Consider the following 17,900-nt stretch of genomic DNA (forward strand, 5'->3'; position numbering starts at 1 on the left):
TATGCGGTGAAAACCGGCATCAGCGTTTTGAATAAATTAACCGTTCGACGCGCGGTTGTCAATAGGTTAGTTCGGTTTCCTCTATCATGATTTGTGCGGGTAAGATCGTCACTTTCATTTAGTGGGATGACCAAACTTTACCTATGACTGACCTGCGTGAAGGTTTGCCGTTTTTTGTGTTTATGCGGTTTTTTGCCGCCGTTCACACGTAACGATTTCTTTACACTTATGCGGTGAAAACCGGCATCAGCGTTTTGAATAAATTAACCGTTCGACGCGCGGTTGTTAATAGGTTAGTTCGGTTTCCTCTATCATGATTTGTGCGGTTAGAACCGGCACTTTCATTTAGTGGGATGACCAAACTTTACCTATGACTGACCTGCGTGAAGGTTTGCCGTTTTTTGTGTTTATGCGGGTTTTGCCGCCTTCCACACGCAACGACTTCTTTACACTTATGCGGTGAAAACCGGCATCTGCGTTTTGAATAAATTAACCGTTCGACGCGCGGTTGTCAATAGGTTAGTTCGGTTTCCTCTATCATGATTTGTGCGGGTAAGATCGTCACTTTCATTTAGTGGGATGACCAAACTTTACCTATGACTGACCTGCGTGAAGGTTTTAATGTTTTTTGTGTTTATGCGGGTTTTGCTGCCTTCCACACGCAACGACTTCTTTACACTTATGCGGTGAAAACCGGCATCAGCGTTTTGAATAAATTAACCGTTCGACGCGCGGTTGTCAATAGGTTAGTTCGGTTTCCTCTATCATGATTTGTGCGGGTAAGACCGTCACTTTCATTTAGTGGGATGACCAAACTTTACCTATGACTGACCTGCGTGAAGGTTTGCCGTTTTTTGTGTTTATGCAGGTTTTGCTGCCTTCCACACGCAACGACTTCTTTACACTTATGCGGTGAAAACCGGCATCAGCGTTTTGAATAAATTAACCGTTCGACGCGCGGTTGTCAATAGGTTAGTTCGGTTTCCTCTATCATGATTTGTGCGGGTAAGACCGTCACTTTCATTTAGTGGGATGACCAAACTTTACCTATGACTGACCTGCGTGAAGGATTTGCCGTTTTTTGTGTTTATGCAGGTTTTGCTGCCTTCCACACGCAACGACTTCTTTACACTTATGCGGTGAAAACCGGCATCAGCGTTTTGAATAAATTAACCGTTCGACGCGCGGTTGTTAATAGGTTAGTTCGGTTTCATCTATCATGATTTGTGCGGGTAAGACCGTCACTTTCATTTAGTGGGATGACCAAACTTTACCTATGACTGACCTGCGTGAAGGTTTGCCGTTTTTTGTGTTTATGCGGGTTTTGCCGCCTTCCACACGCAACGTCTTCTTTACACTTATGCTGTGAAAACCGGCATTAGCGTTTTGAATAAATTAACCGTTCGACGCGCGGTTGTCAATAGGTTAGTTCGGTTTCCTCTATCATGATTTGTGCGGTTAGAACCGGCACTTTCATTTAGTGGGATCACCAAACTTTACCTATAACTGACCTGCGTGAAGGTTTTCCGTTTATTGTGTTTACGCGGGTTTTGCCGCCGTTCACACGCAACGATTTCTTTACACTTATGCGGTGAAAACCGGCATCAGCGTTTTGAATAAATTAACCGTTCGACGCGCGGTTGTCAATAGGTTAGTTCGGTTTCCTCTATCATGATTTGTGCGGGTAAGACCGTCACTTTCATTTAGTGGGATGACCAAACTTTACATATGACTGACCTGCGTGAAGGTTTGCCGTTTTTTGTGTTTACGCGGGTTTTGCCGCCGTTCACACGCAACGACTTCTTTACACTTATGCGGTGAAAACCGGCATCAGCGTTTTGAATAAATTAACCGTTCGACGCGCGGTTGTCAATAGGTTAGTTCGGTTTCCTCTATCATGATTTGTGCGGGTAAGACCGTCACTTTCATTTAGTGGGATCACCAAACTTTACCTATGACTGACCTGCGTAAAGGTTTGCCGTTTTTTGTGTTTAAGCGGGTTTTGCCTCCTTCCACACGCAACGACTTCTTTACACTTATGCGGTGAAAACCGGCATCAGCGTTTTGAATAAATTAACCGTTCGACGCGCGGTTGTCAATAGGTTAGTTCGGTTTCCTCTATCATGATTTGTGCGGTTAGAACCGGCACTTTCATTTAGTGGGATCACCAAACTTTACCTATAACTGACCTGCGTGAAGGTTTTCCGTTTATTGTGTTTACGCGGGTTTTGCCGCCGTTCACACGCAACGATTTCTTTACACTTATGCGGTGAAAACCGGCATCAGCGTTTTGAATAAATTAACCGTTCGACGCGCGGTTGTCAATAGGTTAGTTCGGTTTCCTCTATCATGATTTGTGCGGTTAGAACCGGCACTTTCATTTAGTGGGATCACCAAACTTTACCTATAACTGACCTGCGTGAAGGTTTTCCGTTTATTGTGTTTACGCGGGTTTTGCCGCCGTTCACACGCAACGATTTCTTTACACTTATGCGGTGAAAACCGGCATCAGCGTTTTGAATAAATTAACCGTTCGACGCGCGGTTGTCAATAGGTTAGTTCGGTTTCCTCTATCATGATTTGTGCGGGTAAGACCGTCACTTTCATTTAGTGGGATGACCAAACTTTACCTATGACTGACCTGCGTGAAGGTTTGCCGTTTTTTGTGTTTACGCGGGTTTTGCCGCCGTTCACACGCAACGACTTCTTTACACTTATGCGGTGAAAACCGGCATCAGCGTTTTGAATAAATTAACCGTTCGACGCGCGGTTGTCAATAGGTTAGTTCGGTTTCCTCTATCATGATTTGTGCGGGTAAGACCGTCACTTTCATTTAGTGGGATGACCAAACTTTACCTATGACTGACCTGCGTAAAGGTTTGCCGTTTTTTGTGTTTATGCGGGTTTTGCCGCCTTACACACGCAACGACTTCTTTACACTTATGCGGTGAAAACCGGCATCAGCGTTTTGAATAAATTAACCGTTCGACGCGCGGTTGTCAATAGGTTAGTTCGGTTTCCTCTATCATGATTTTAGCTGGTAAGACCGTCACTTTCATTTAGTGGGATGACCAAACTTTACCTATGACTGACCTGCGTGAAGGTTTGCCGTTTATTGTGTTTACGCGGGTTTTGCCGCCGTTCACACGCAACGACTTCTTTACACTTATGCGGTGAAAACCGGCATCAGCGTTTTGAATAAATTAACCGTTCGACGCGCGGTTGTCAATAGGTTAGTTCGGTTTCCTCTATCATGATTTGTGCGGGTAAGATCGTCACTTTCATTTAGTGGGATGACCAAACTTTACCTATGACTGACCTGCGTGAAGGTTTGCCGTTTTTTGTGTTTACGCGGGTTTTGCCGCCGTTCACACGCAACGACTTCTTTACACTTATGCGGTGAAAACCGGCATCAGCGTTTTGAATAAATTAACCGTTCGACGCGCGGTTGTCAATAGGTTAGTTCGGTTTCCTCTATCATGATTTGTGCGGGTAAGACCGTCACTTTCATTTAGTGGGATGACCAAACTTTACCTATGACTGACCTGCGTAAAGGTTTGCCGTTTTTTGTGTTTATGCGGGTTTTGCCGCCTTACACACGCAACGACTTCTTTACACTTATGCGGTGAAAACCGGCATCAGCGTTTTGAATAAATTAACCGTTCGACGCGCGGTTGTCAATAGGTTAGTTCGGTTTCCTCTATCATGATTTTAGCTGGTAAGACCGTCACTTTCATTTAGTGGGATGACCAAACTTTACCTATGACTGACCTGCGTGAAGGTTTGCCGTTTATTGTGTTTACGCGGGTTTTGCCGCCGTTCACACGCAACGACTTCTTTACACTTATGCGGTGAAAACCGGCATCAGCGTTTTGAATAAATTAACCGTTCGACGCGCGGTTGTCAATAGGTTAGTTCGGTTTCCTCTATCATGATTTGTGCGGGTAAGATCGTCACTTTCATTTAGTGGGATGACCAAACTTTACCTATGACTGACCTGCGTGAAGGTTTGCCGTTTTTTTTGTTTATGCGGTTTTTTGCCGCCGTTCACACGTAACGATTTCTTTACACTTATGCGGTGAAAACCGGCATCAGCGTTTTGAATAAATTAACCGTTCGACGCGCGGTTGTTAATAGGTTAGTTCGGTTTCCTCTATCATGATTTGTGCGGTTAGAACCGGCACTTTCATTTAGTGGGATGACCAAACTTTACCTATGACTGACCTGCGTGAAGGTTTGCCGTTTTTTGTGTTTATGCGGGTTTTGCCGCCTTCCACACGCAACGACTTCTTTACACTTATGCGGTGAAAACCGGCATCTGCGTTTTGAATAAATTAACCGTTCGACGCGCGGTTGTCAATAGGTTAGTTCGGTTTCCTCTATCATGATTTGTGCGGGTAAGATCGTCACTTTCATTTAGTGGGATGACCAAACTTTACCTATGACTGACCTGCGTGAAGGTTTTAATGTTTTTTGTGTTTATGCGGGTTTTGCTGCCTTCCACACGCAACGACTTCTTTACACTTATGCGGTGAAAACCGGCATCAGCGTTTTGAATAAATTAACCGTTCGACGCGCGGTTGTCAATAGGTTAGTTCGGTTTCCTCTATCATGATTTGTGCGGGTAAGACCGTCACTTTCATTTAGTGGGATGACCAAACTTTACCTATGACTGACCTGCGTGAAGGTTTGCCGTTTTTTGTGTTTATGCAGGTTTTGCTGCCTTCCACACGCAACGACTTCTTTACACTTATGCGGTGAAAACCGGCATCAGCGTTTTGAATAAATTAACCGTTCGACGCGCGGTTGTCAATAGGTTAGTTCGGTTTCCTCTATCATGATTTGTGCGGTTAGAACCGGCACTTTCATTTAGTGGGATCACCAAACTTTACCTATAACTGACCTGCGTGAAGGTTTTCCGTTTATTGTGTTTACGCGGGTTTTGCCGCCGTTCACACGCAACGATTTCTTTACACTTATGCGGTGAAAACCGGCATCAGCGTTTTGAATAAATTAACCGTTCGACGCGCGGTTGTCAATAGGTTAGTTCGGTTTCCTCTATCATGATTTGTGCGGGTAAGACCGTCACTTTCATTTAGTGGGATGACCAAACTTTACCTATGACTGACCTGCGTGAAGGTTTGCCGTTTTTTGTGTTTACGCGGGTTTTGCCGCCGTTCACACGCAACGACTTCTTTACACTTATGCGGTGAAAACCGGCATCAGCGTTTTGAATAAATTAACCGTTCGACGCGCGGTTGTCAATAGGTTAGTTCGGTTTCCTCTATCATGATTTGTGCGGGTAAGACCGTCACTTTCATTTAGTGGGATGACCAAACTTTACATATGACTGACCTGCGTGAAGGTTTGCCGTTTTTTGTGTTTACGCGGGTTTTGCCGCCGTTCACACGCAACGACTTCTTTACACTTATGCGGTGAAAACCGGCATCAGCGTTTTGAATAAATTAACCGTTCGACGCGCGGTTGTCAATAGGTTAGTTCGGTTTCCTCTATCATGATTTGTTCGGGTAAGACCGTCACTTTCATTTAGTGGGATCACCAAACTTTACCTATGACTGACCTGCGTAAAGGTTTGCCGTTTTTTGTGTTTAAGCGGGTTTTGCCTCCTTCCACACGCAACGACTTCTTTACACTTATGCGGTGAAAACCGGCATCAGCGTTTTGAATAAATTAACCGTTCGACGCGCGGTTGTCAATAGGTTAGTTCGGTTTCCTCTATCATGATTTGTGCGGTTAGAACCGGCACTTTCATTTAGTGGGATCACCAAACTTTACCTATAACTGACCTGCGTGAAGGTTTTCCGTTTATTGTGTTTACGCGGGTTTTGCCGCCGTTCACACGCAACGATATCTTTACACTTATGCGGTGAAAACCGGCATCAGCGTTTTGAATAAATTAACCGTTCGACGCGCGGTTGTCAATAGGTTAGTTCGGTTTCCTCTATCATGATTTGTGCGGGTAAGACCGTCACTTTCATTTAGTGGGATGACCAAACTTTACCTATGACTGACCCGCGTGAAGGTTTGCCGTTTTTTGTGTTTACGCGGGTTTTGCCACCGTTCACACGCAACGACTTCTTTACACTTATGCGGTGAAAACCGGCATCAGCGTTTTGAATAAATTAACCGTTCGACGCGCGGTTGTCAATAGGTTAGTTCGGTTTCCTCTATCATGATTTGTGCGGGTAAGACCGTCACTTTCATTTAGTGGGATCACCAAACTTTACCTATGACTGACCTGCGTGAAGGTTTGCCGTTTTTTGTGTTTATGCGGGTTTTGCCGCCTTCCAAACGCAACGACTTCTTTACACTTATGCGGTGAAAACCGGCATCAGCGTTTTGAATAAATTAACCGTTCGACGCTCGGTTGTCAATAGGTTAGTTCGGTTTCCTCTATCATGATTTGTGCGGGTAAGACCGTCACTTTCATTTAGTGGGATGACCAAACTTTACCTATGACTGACCTGCGTGAAGGTTTGCCGTTTTTTGTGTTTACGCGGGTTTTGCCGCCGTTCACACGCAACGACTTCTTTACACTTATGCGGTGAAAACCGGCATCAGCGTTTTGAATAAATTAACCGTTCGACGCGCGGTTGTCAATAGGTTAGTTCGGTTTCCTCTATCATGATTTGTGCTGGTAAGACCGTCACTTTCATTTAGTGGGATGACCAAACTTTACCTATGACTGACCTGCGTGAAGGTTTGCCGTTTTTTGTGTTTACGCGGGTTTTGCCGCCGTTCACACGCAACGACTTCTTTACACTTATGCGGTGAAAACCGGCATCAGCGTTTTGAATAAATTAACCGTTCGACGCGCGGTTGTCAATAGGTTAGTTCGGTTTCCTCTATCATGATTTGTGCGGGTAAGACCGTCACTTTCATTTAGTGGGATGACCAAACTTTACCTATGACTGACCTGCGTGAAGGTTTGCCGTTTTTTGTGTTTACGCGGGTTTTGCCGCCGTTCACACGCAACGACTTCTTTACACTTATGCGGTGAAAACCGGCATCAGCGTTTTGAATAAATTAACCGTTCGACGCGCGGTTGTCAATAGGTTAGTTCGGTTTCCTCTATCATGATTTGTGCGGGTAAGACCGTCACTTTCATTTAGTGGGATGACCAAACTTTACATATGACTGACCTGCGTGAAGGTTTGCCGTTTTTTGTGTTTACGCGGGTTTTGCCGCCGTTCACACGCAACGACTTCTTTACACTTATGCGGTGAAAACCGGCATCAGCGTTTTGAATAAATTAACCGTTCGACGCGCGGTTGTCAATAGGTTAGTTCGGTTTCCTCTATCATGATTTGTTCGGGTAAGACCGTCACTTTCATTTAGTGGGATCACCAAACTTTACCTATGACTGACCTGCGTAAAGGTTTGCCGTTTTTTGTGTTTAAGCGGGTTTTGCCTCCTTCCACACGCAACGACTTCTTTACACTTATGCGGTGAAAACCGGCATCAGCGTTTTGAATAAATTAACCGTTCGACGCGCGGTTGTCAATAGGTTAGTTCGGTTTCCTCTATCATGATTTGTGCGGTTAGAACCGGCACTTTCATTTAGTGGGATCACCAAACTTTACCTATAACTGACCTGCGTGAAGGTTTTCCGTTTATTGTGTTTACGCGGGTTTTGCCGCCGTTCACACGCAACGATATCTTTACACTTATGCGGTGAAAACCGGCATCAGCGTTTTGAATAAATTAACCGTTCGACGCGCGGTTGTCAATAGGTTAGTTCGGTTTCCTCTATCATGATTTGTGCGGGTAAGACCGTCACTTTCATTTAGTGGGATGACCAAACTTTACCTATGACTGACCCGCGTGAAGGTTTGCCGTTTTTTGTGTTTACGCGGGTTTTGCCACCGTTCACACGCAACGACTTCTTTACACTTATGCGGTGAAAACCGGCATCAGCGTTTTGAATAAATTAACCGTTCGACGCGCGGTTGTCAATAGGTTAGTTCGGTTTCCTCTATCATGATTTGTGCGGGTAAGACCGTCACTTTCATTTAGTGGGATCACCAAACTTTACCTATGACTGACCTGCGTGAAGGTTTGCCGTTTTTTGTGTTTATGCGGGTTTTGCCGCCTTCCAAACGCAACGACTTCTTTACACTTATGCGGTGAAAACCGGCATCAGCGTTTTGAATAAATTAACCGTTCGACGCTCGGTTGTCAATAGGTTAGTTCGGTTTCCTCTATCATGATTTGTGCGGGTAAGACCGTCACTTTCATTTAGTGGGATGACCAAACTTTACCTATGACTGACCTGCGTGAAGGTTTGCCGTTTTTTGTGTTTACGCGGGTTTTGCCGCCGTTCACACGCAACGACTTCTTTACACTTATGCGGTGAAAACCGGCATCAGCGTTTTGAATAAATTAACCGTTCGACGCGCGGTTGTCAATAGGTTAGTTCGGTTTCCTCTATCATGATTTGTGCTGGTAAGACCGTCACTTTCATTTAGTGGGATGACCAAACTTTACCTATGACTGACCTGCGTGAAGGTTTGCCGTTTTTTGTGTTTACGCGGGTTTTGCCGCCGTTCACACGCAACGACTTCTTTACACTTATGCGGTGAAAACCGGCATCAGCGTTTTGAATAAATTAACCGTTCGACGCGCGGTTGTCAATAGGTTAGTTCGGTTTCCTCTATCATGATTTGTGCGGGTAAGACCGTCACTTTCATTTAGTGGGATGACCAAACTTTACCTATGACTGACCTGCGTGAAGGTTTGCCGTTTTTTGTGTTTACGCGGGTTTTGCCGCCGTTCACACGCAACGACTTCTTTACACTTATGCGGTGAAAACCGGCATCAGCGTTTTGAATAAATTAACCGTTCGACGCGCGGTTGTCAATAGGTTAGTTCGGTTTCCTCTATCATGATTTGTGCGGGTAAGACCGTCACTTTCATTTAGTGGGATGACCAAACTTTACATATGACTGACCTGCGTGAAGGTTTGCCGTTTTTTGTGTTTACGCGGGTTTTGCCGCCGTTCACACGCAACGACTTCTTTACACTTATGCGGTGAAAACCGGCATCAGCGTTTTGAATAAATTAACCGTTCGACGCGCGGTTGTCAATAGGTTAGTTCGGTTTCCTCTATCATGATTTGTTCGGGTAAGACCGTCACTTTCATTTAGTGGGATCACCAAACTTTACCTATGACTGACCTGCGTAAAGGTTTGCCGTTTTTTGTGTTTAAGCGGGTTTTGCCTCCTTCCACACGCAACGACTTCTTTACACTTATGCGGTGAAAACCGGCATCAGCGTTTTGAATAAATTAACCGTTCGACGCGCGGTTGTCAATAGGTTAGTTCGGTTTCCTCTATCATGATTTGTGCGGTTAGAACCGGCACTTTCATTTAGTGGGATCACCAAACTTTACCTATAACTGACCTGCGTGAAGGTTTTCCGTTTATTGTGTTTACGCGGGTTTTGCCGCCGTTCACACGCAACGATATCTTTACACTTATGCGGTGAAAACCGGCATCAGCGTTTTGAATAAATTAACCGTTCGACGCGCGGTTGTCAATAGGTTAGTTCGGTTTCCTCTATCATGATTTGTGCGGGTAAGACCGTCACTTTCATTTAGTGGGATGACCAAACTTTACCTATGACTGACCCGCGTGAAGGTTTGCCGTTTTTTGTGTTTACGCGGGTTTTGCCACCGTTCACACGCAACGACTTCTTTACACTTATGCGGTGAAAACCGGCATCAGCGTTTTGAATAAATTAACCGTTCGACGCGCGGTTGTCAATAGGTTAGTTCGGTTTCCTCTATCATGATTTGTGCGGGTAAGACCGTCACTTTCATTTAGTGGGATCACCAAACTTTACCTATGACTGACCTGCGTGAAGGTTTGCCGTTTTTTGTGTTTATGCGGGTTTTGCCGCCTTCCAAACGCAACGACTTCTTTACACTTATGCGGTGAAAACCGGCATCAGCGTTTTGAATAAATTAACCGTTCGACGCTCGGTTGTCAATAGGTTAGTTCGGTTTCCTCTATCATGATTTGTGCGGGTAAGACCGTCACTTTCATTTAGTGGGATGACCAAACTTTACCTATGACTGACCTGCGTGAAGGTTTGCCGTTTTTTGTGTTTACGCGGGTTTTGCCGCCGTTCACACGCAACGACTTCTTTACACTTATGCGGTGAAAACCGGCATCAGCGTTTTGAATAAATTAACCGTTCGACGCGCGGTTGTCAATAGGTTAGTTCGGTTTCCTCTATCATGATTTGTGCTGGTAAGACCGTCACTTTCATTTAGTGGGATGACCAAACTTTACCTATGACTGACCTGCGTGAAGGTTTGCCGTTTTTTGTGTTTACGCGGGTTTTGCCGCCGTTCACACGCAACGACTTCTTTACACTTATGCGGTGAAAACCGGCATCAGCGTTTTGAATAAATTAACCGTTCGACGCGCGGTTGTCAATAGGTTAGTTCGGTTTCCTCTATCATGATTTGTGCGGGTAAGACCGTCACTTTCATTTAGTGGGATGACCAAACTTTACCTATGACTGACCTGCGTGAAGGTTTGCCGTTTTTTGTGTTTACGCGGGTTTTGCCGCCGTTCACACGCAACGACTTCTTTACACTTATGCGGTGAAAACCGGCATCAGCGTTTTGAATAAATTAACCGTTCGACGCGCGGTTGTCAATAGGTTAGTTCGGTTTCCTCTATCATGATTTGTGCGGGTAAGACCGTCACTTTCATTTAGTGGGATGACCAAACTTTACATATGACTGACCTGCGTGAAGGTTTGCCGTTTTTTGTGTTTACGCGGGTTTTGCCGCCGTTCACACGCAACGACTTCTTTACACTTATGCGGTGAAAACCGGCATCAGCGTTTTGAATAAATTAACCGTTCGACGCGCGGTTGTCAATAGGTTAGTTCGGTTTCCTCTATCATGATTTGTTCGGGTAAGACCGTCACTTTCATTTAGTGGGATCACCAAACTTTACCTATGACTGACCTGCGTAAAGGTTTGCCGTTTTTTGTGTTTAAGCGGGTTTTGCCTCCTTCCACACGCAACGACTTCTTTACACTTATGCGGTGAAAACCGGCATCAGCGTTTTGAATAAATTAACCGTTCGACGCGCGGTTGTCAATAGGTTAGTTCGGTTTCCTCTATCATGATTTGTGCGGTTAGAACCGGCACTTTCATTTAGTGGGATCACCAAACTTTACCTATAACTGACCTGCGTGAAGGTTTTCCGTTTATTGTGTTTACGCGGGTTTTGCCGCCGTTCACACGCAACGATATCTTTACACTTATGCGGTGAAAACCGGCATCAGCGTTTTGAATAAATTAACCGTTCGACGCGCGGTTGTCAATAGGTTAGTTCGGTTTCCTCTATCATGATTTGTGCGGGTAAGACCGTCACTTTCATTTAGTGGGATGACCAAACTTTACCTATGACTGACCCGCGTGAAGGTTTGCCGTTTTTTGTGTTTACGCGGGTTTTGCCACCGTTCACACGCAACGACTTCTTTACACTTATGCGGTGAAAACCGGCATCAGCGTTTTGAATAAATTAACCGTTCGACGCGCGGTTGTCAATAGGTTAGTTCGGTTTCCTCTATCATGATTTGTGCGGGTAAGACCGTCACTTTCATTTAGTGGGATCACCAAACTTTACCTATGACTGACCTGCGTGAAGGTTTGCCGTTTTTTGTGTTTATGCGGGTTTTGCCGCCTTCCAAACGCAACGACTTCTTTACACTTATGCGGTGAAAACCGGCATCAGCGTTTTGAATAAATTAACCGTTCGACGCTCGGTTGTCAATAGGTTAGTTCGGTTTCCTCTATCATGATTTGTGCGGGTAAGACCGTCACTTTCATTTAGTGGGATGACCAAACTTTACCTATGACTGACCTGCGTGAAGGTTTGCCGTTTTTTGTGTTTACGCGGGTTTTGCCGCCGTTCACACGCAACGACTTCTTTACACTTATGCGGTGAAAACCGGCATCAGCGTTTTGAATAAATTAACCGTTCGACGCGCGGTTGTCAATAGGTTAGTTCGGTTTCCTCTATCATGATTTGTGCTGGTAAGACCGTCACTTTCATTTAGTGGGATGACCAAACTTTACCTATGACTGACCTGCGTGAAGGTTTGCCGTTTATTGTGTTTACGCGGGTTTTGTCGCCGTTCACACGCAACGACTTCTTTACACTTATGCGGTGAAAACCGGCATCAGCGTTTTGAATAAATTAACCGTTCGACGCGCGGTTGTCAATAGGTTAGTTCGGTTTCCTCTATCATGATTTGTGCGGGTAAGACCGTCACTTTCATTTAGTGGGATGACCAAACTTTACCTATGACTGACCTGCGTGAAGGTTTGCCGTTTATTGTGTTTACGCGGGTTTTGTCGCCGTTCACACGCAACGACTTCTTTACACTTATGCTGTGAAAACCGGCATTAGCGTTTTGAATAAATTAACCGTTCGACGCGCGGTTGTCAATAGGTTAGTTCGGTTTCCTCTATCATGATTTGTGCGGTTAGAACCGGCACTTTCATTTAGTGGGATCACCAAACTTTACCTATAACTGACCTGCGTGAAGGTTTTCCGTTTATTGTGTTTACACGGGTTTTGCCGCCGTTCACACGCAACGATTTCTTTATACTTATGCGGTGAAAACCGGCATCAGCGTTTTGAATAAATTAACCGTTCGACGCGCGGTTGTCAATAGGTTAGTTCGGTTTCCTCTATCATGATTTGTGCGGGTAAGACCGTCACTTTCATTTAGTGGGATGACCAAACTTTACCTATGACTGACCTGCGTGAAGGTTTGCCGTTTTTTGTGTTTATGCGGGTTTTGCCGCCTTCCACACGCAACGTCTTCTTTACACTTATGCTGTGAAAACCGGCATTAGCGTTTTGAATAAATTAACCGTTCGACGCGCGGTTGTCAATAGGTTAGTTCGGTTTCCTCTATCATGATTTGTGCGGTTAGAACCGGCACTTTCATTTAGTGGGATCACCAAACTTTACCTATAACTGACCTGCGTGAAGGTTTTCCGTTTATTGTGTTTACGCGGGTTTTGCCGCCGTTCACACGCAACGATTTCTTTACACTTATGCGGTGAAAACCGGCATCAGCGTTTTGAATAAATTAACCGTTCGACGCGCGGTTGTCAATAGGTTAGTTCGGTTTCCTCTATCATGATTTGTGCGGGTAAGACCGTCACTTTCATTTAGTGGGATGACCAAACTTTACCTATGACTGACCTGCGTGAAGGTTTGCCGTTTTTTGTGTTTACGCGGGTTTTGCCGCCGTTCACACGCAACGACTTCTTTACACTTATGCGGTGAAAACCGGCATCAGCGTTTTGAATAAATTAACCGTTCGACGCGCGGTTGTCAATAGGTTAGTTCGGTTTCCTCTATCATGATTTGTGCTGGTAAGACCGTCACTTTCATTTAGTGGGATGACCAAACTTTACCTATGACTGACCTGCGTGAAGGTTTGCCGTTTATTGTGTTTACGCGGGTTTTGTCGCCGTTCACACGCAACGACTTCTTTACACTTATGCGGTGAAAACCGGCATCAGCGTTTTGAATAAATTAACCGTTCGACGCGCGGTTGTCAATAGGTTAGTTCGGTTTCCTGTATCATGATTTGTGCGGGTAAGACCGTCACTTTCATTTAGTGGGATGACCAAACTTTACCTATGACTGACCTGCGTGAAGGTTTGCCGTTTATTGTGTTTACGCGGGTTTTGCCGCCGTTCACACGCAACGAATTCGTTACACTTATGCGGTGAAAACCGGCATCAGCGTTTTGAATAAATTAACCGTTCGACGCGCGGTTGTCAATAGGTTAGTTCGGTTTCCTCTATCATGATTTGTGCGGGTAAGACCGTCACTTTCATTTAGTGGGATGACCAAACTTTACCTATGACTGACCTGCGTAAATGTTTGCCGTTTTTTGTGTTTATGCGGGTTTTGCCGCCTTCCACACGCAACGACTTCTTTACACTTATGCGGTGAAAACCGGCATCAGCGTTTTGAATAAATTAACCGTTCGACGCGCGGTTGTCAATAGGTTAGTTCGGTTTCCTCTATCATGATTTTAGCTGGTAAGACCGTCACTTTCATTTAGTGGGATGACCAAACTTTACCTATGACTGACCTGCGTGAAGGTTTGCCGTTTATTGTGTTTACGCGGGTTTTGCCGCCGTTCACACGCAACGACTTCTTTACACTTATGCGGTGAAAACCGGCATCAGCGTTTTGAATAAATTAACCGTTCGACGCGCGGTTGTTAATATGTTAGTTCAGTTTCCTCTATCACGATTTGTGCGGGTAAGACCGTCACTTTCATTTAGTGGGATGACCAAACTTTACCTATGACTGACCTGCGTGAAGGTTTGCCGTTTATTGTGTTTACGCGGGTTTTGTCGCCGTTCACACGCAACGACTTCTTTACACTTATGCTGTGAAAACCGGCATTAGCGTTTTGAATAAATTAACCGTTCGACGCGCGGTTGTCAATAGGTTAGTTCGGTTTCCTCTATCATGATTTGTGCTGGTAAGACCGTCACTTTCATTTAGTGGGATGACCAAACTTTACCTATGACTGACCTGCGTGAAGGTTTGCCGTTTTTTGTGTTTACGCGGGTTTTGCCGCCGTTCACACGCAACGACTTCTTTACACTTATGCGGTGAAAACCGGCATCAGCGTTTTGAATAAATTAACCGTTCGACGCGCGGTTGTCAATAGGTTAGTTCGGTTTCCTCTATCATGATTTGTGCGGGTAAGACCGTCACTTTCATTTAGTGGGATGACCAAACTTTACCTATGACTGACCTGCGTGAAGGTTTGCCGTTTTTTGTGTTTATGCGGGTTTTGCCGCCGTTCACACGCAACGATTTCTTTACACTTATGCGGTGAAAACCGGCATCAGCGTTTTGAATAAATTAACCGTTCGACGCGCGGTTGTCAATAGGTTAGTTCGGTTTCCTCTATCATGATTTGTGCTGGTAAGACCGTCACTTTCATTTAGTGGGATGACCAAACTTTACCTATGACTGACCTGCGTGAAGGTTTGCCGTTTATTGTGTTTACGCGGGTTTTGTCGCCGTTCACACGCAACGACTTCTTTACACTTATGCGGTGAAAACCGGCATCAGCGTTTTGAATAAATTAACCGTTCGACGCGCGGTTGTCAATAGGTTAGTTCGGTTTCCTCTATCATGATTTGTGCGGGTAAGACCGTCACTTTCATTTAGTGGGATCACCAAACTTTACCTATAACTGACCTGCGTGAAGGTTTTCCGTTTATTGTGTTTACGCGGGTTTTGCCGCCGTTCACACGCAACGAATTCTTTACACTTATGCGGTGAAAACCGGCATCAGCGTTTTGAATAAATTAACCGTTCGACGCGCGGTTGTCAATAGGTTAGTTCGGTTTCCTCTATCATGATTTGTGCGGGTAAGACCGTCACTTTCATTTAGTGGGATGACCAAACTTTACCTATGACTGACCTGCGTGAAGGTTTGCCGTTTTTTGTGTTTACGCGGGTTTTGCCGCCGTTCACACGCAACGACTTCTTTACACTTATGCGGTGAAAACCGGCATCAGCGTTTTGAATAAATTAACCGTTCGACGCGCGGTTGTCAATAGGTTAGTTCGGTTTCCTCTATCATGATTTGTGCGGGTAAGACCGTCACTTTCATTTAGTGGGATGACCAAACTTTACCTATGACTGACCTGCGTGAAGGTTTGCCGTTTTTTGTGTTTATGCGGGTTTTGCCGCCGTTCACACGCAACGATTTCTTTACACTTATGCGGTGAAAACCGGCATCAGCGTTTTGAATAAATTAACCGTTCGACGCGCGGTTGTCAATAGGTTAGTTCGGTTTCCTCTATCATGATTTGTGCGGGTAAGACCGTCACTTTCATTTAGTGGGATGACCAAACTTTACCTATGACTGACCTGCGTGAAGGTTTGCCGTTTTTTGTGTTTACGCGGGTTTTGCCGCCGTTCACACGCAACGACTTCTTTACACTTATGCGGTGAAAACCGGCATCAGCGTTTTGAATAAATTAACCGTTCGACGCGCGGTTGTCAATAGGTTAGTTCGGTTTCCTCTATCATGATTTGTGCTGGTAAGACCGTCACTTTCATTTAGTGGGATGACCAAACTTTACCTATGACTGACCTGCGTGAAGGTTTGCCGTTTATTGTGTTTACGCGGGTTTTGTCGCCGTTCACACGCAACGACTTCTTTACACTTATGCGGTGAAAACCGGCATCAGCGTTTTGAATAAATTAACCGTTCGACGCGCGGTTGTCAATAGGTTAGTTCGGTTTCCTCTATCATGATTTGTGCGGGTAAGGCCGTCACTTTCATTTAGTGGGATGACCAAACTTTACCTATGACTGACCTGCGTGAAGGTTTGCCGTTTATTGTGTTTACGCGGGTTTTGTCGCCGTTCACACGCAACGACTTCTTTACACTTATGCTGTGAAAACCGGCATTAGCGTTTTGAATAAATTAACCGTTCGACGCGCGGTTGTCAATAGGTTAGTTCGGTTTCCTCTATCATGATTTGTGCGGTTAGAACCGGCACTTTCATTTAGTGGGATCACCAAACTTTACCTATAACTGACCTGCGTGAAGGTTTTCCGTTTATTGTGTTTACGCGGGTTTTGCCGCCGTTCACACGCAACGATTTCTTTACACTTATGCGGTGAAAACCGGCATCAGCGTTTTGAATAAATTAACCGTTCGACGCGCGGTTGTCAATAGGTTAGTTCGGTTTCCTCTATCATGATTTGTGCGGGTAAGACCGTCACTTTCATTTAGTGGGATGACCAAACTTTACCTATGACTGACCTGCGTGAAGGTTTGCCGTTTATTGTGTTTACGCGGGTTTTGTCGCCGTTCACACGCAACGACTTCTTTACACTTATGCGGTGAAAACCGGCATCAGCGTTTTGAATAAATTAACCGTTCGACGCGCGGTTGTCAATAGGTTAGTTCGGTTTCCTCTATCATGATTTGTGCGGGTAAGACCGTCACTTTCATTTAGTGGGATGACCAAACTTTACCTATGACTGACCTGCGTGAAGGTTTGCCGTTTATTGTGTTTACGCGGGTTTTGTCGCCGTTCACACGCAACGACTTCTTTACACTTATGCTGTGAAAACCGGCATTAGCGTTTTGAATAAATTAACCGTTCGACGAGCGGTTGTCAATAGGTTAGTTCGGTTTCCTCTATCATGATTTGTGCGGTTAGAACCGGCACTTTCATTTAGTGGGATCACCAAACTTTACCTATAACTGACCTGCGTGAAGGTTTTCCGTTTATTGTGTTTACACGGGTTTTGCCGCCGTTCACACGCAACGATTTCTTTACACTTATGCGGTGAAAACCGGCATCAGCGTTTTGAATAAATTAACCGTTCGACGCGCGGTTGTCAATAGGTTAGTTCGGTTTCCTCTATCATGATTTGTGCGGGTAAGACCGTCACTTTCATTTAGTGGGATGACCAAACTTTACCTATGACTGACCTGCGTGAAGGTTTGCCGTTTATTGTGTTTACGCGGGTTTTGTCGCCGTTCACACGCAACGACTTCTTTACACTTATGCGGTGAAAACCGGCATCAGCGTTTTGAATAAATTAACCGTTCGACGCGCGGTTGTCAATAGGTTAGTTCGGTTTCCTCTATCATGATTTGTGCTGGTAAGACCGTCACTTTCATTTAGTGGGATGACCAAACTTTACCTATGACTGACCTGCGTGAAGGTTTGCCGTTTATTGTGTTTACGCGGGTTTTGTCGCCGTTCACACGCAACGACTTCTTTACACTTATGCGGTGAAAACCGACATCAGCGTTTTGAATAAATTAAC

This window comes from Bidens hawaiensis, unplaced genomic scaffold, assembly GCF_021521415.1.
Source record: "Bidens hawaiensis isolate Kalapana, Puna unplaced genomic scaffold, B.hawaiensis_p1.1 tig00008706_1, whole genome shotgun sequence".
Classification (NCBI taxonomy): domain Eukaryota; kingdom Viridiplantae; phylum Streptophyta; class Magnoliopsida; order Asterales; family Asteraceae; genus Bidens; species Bidens hawaiensis.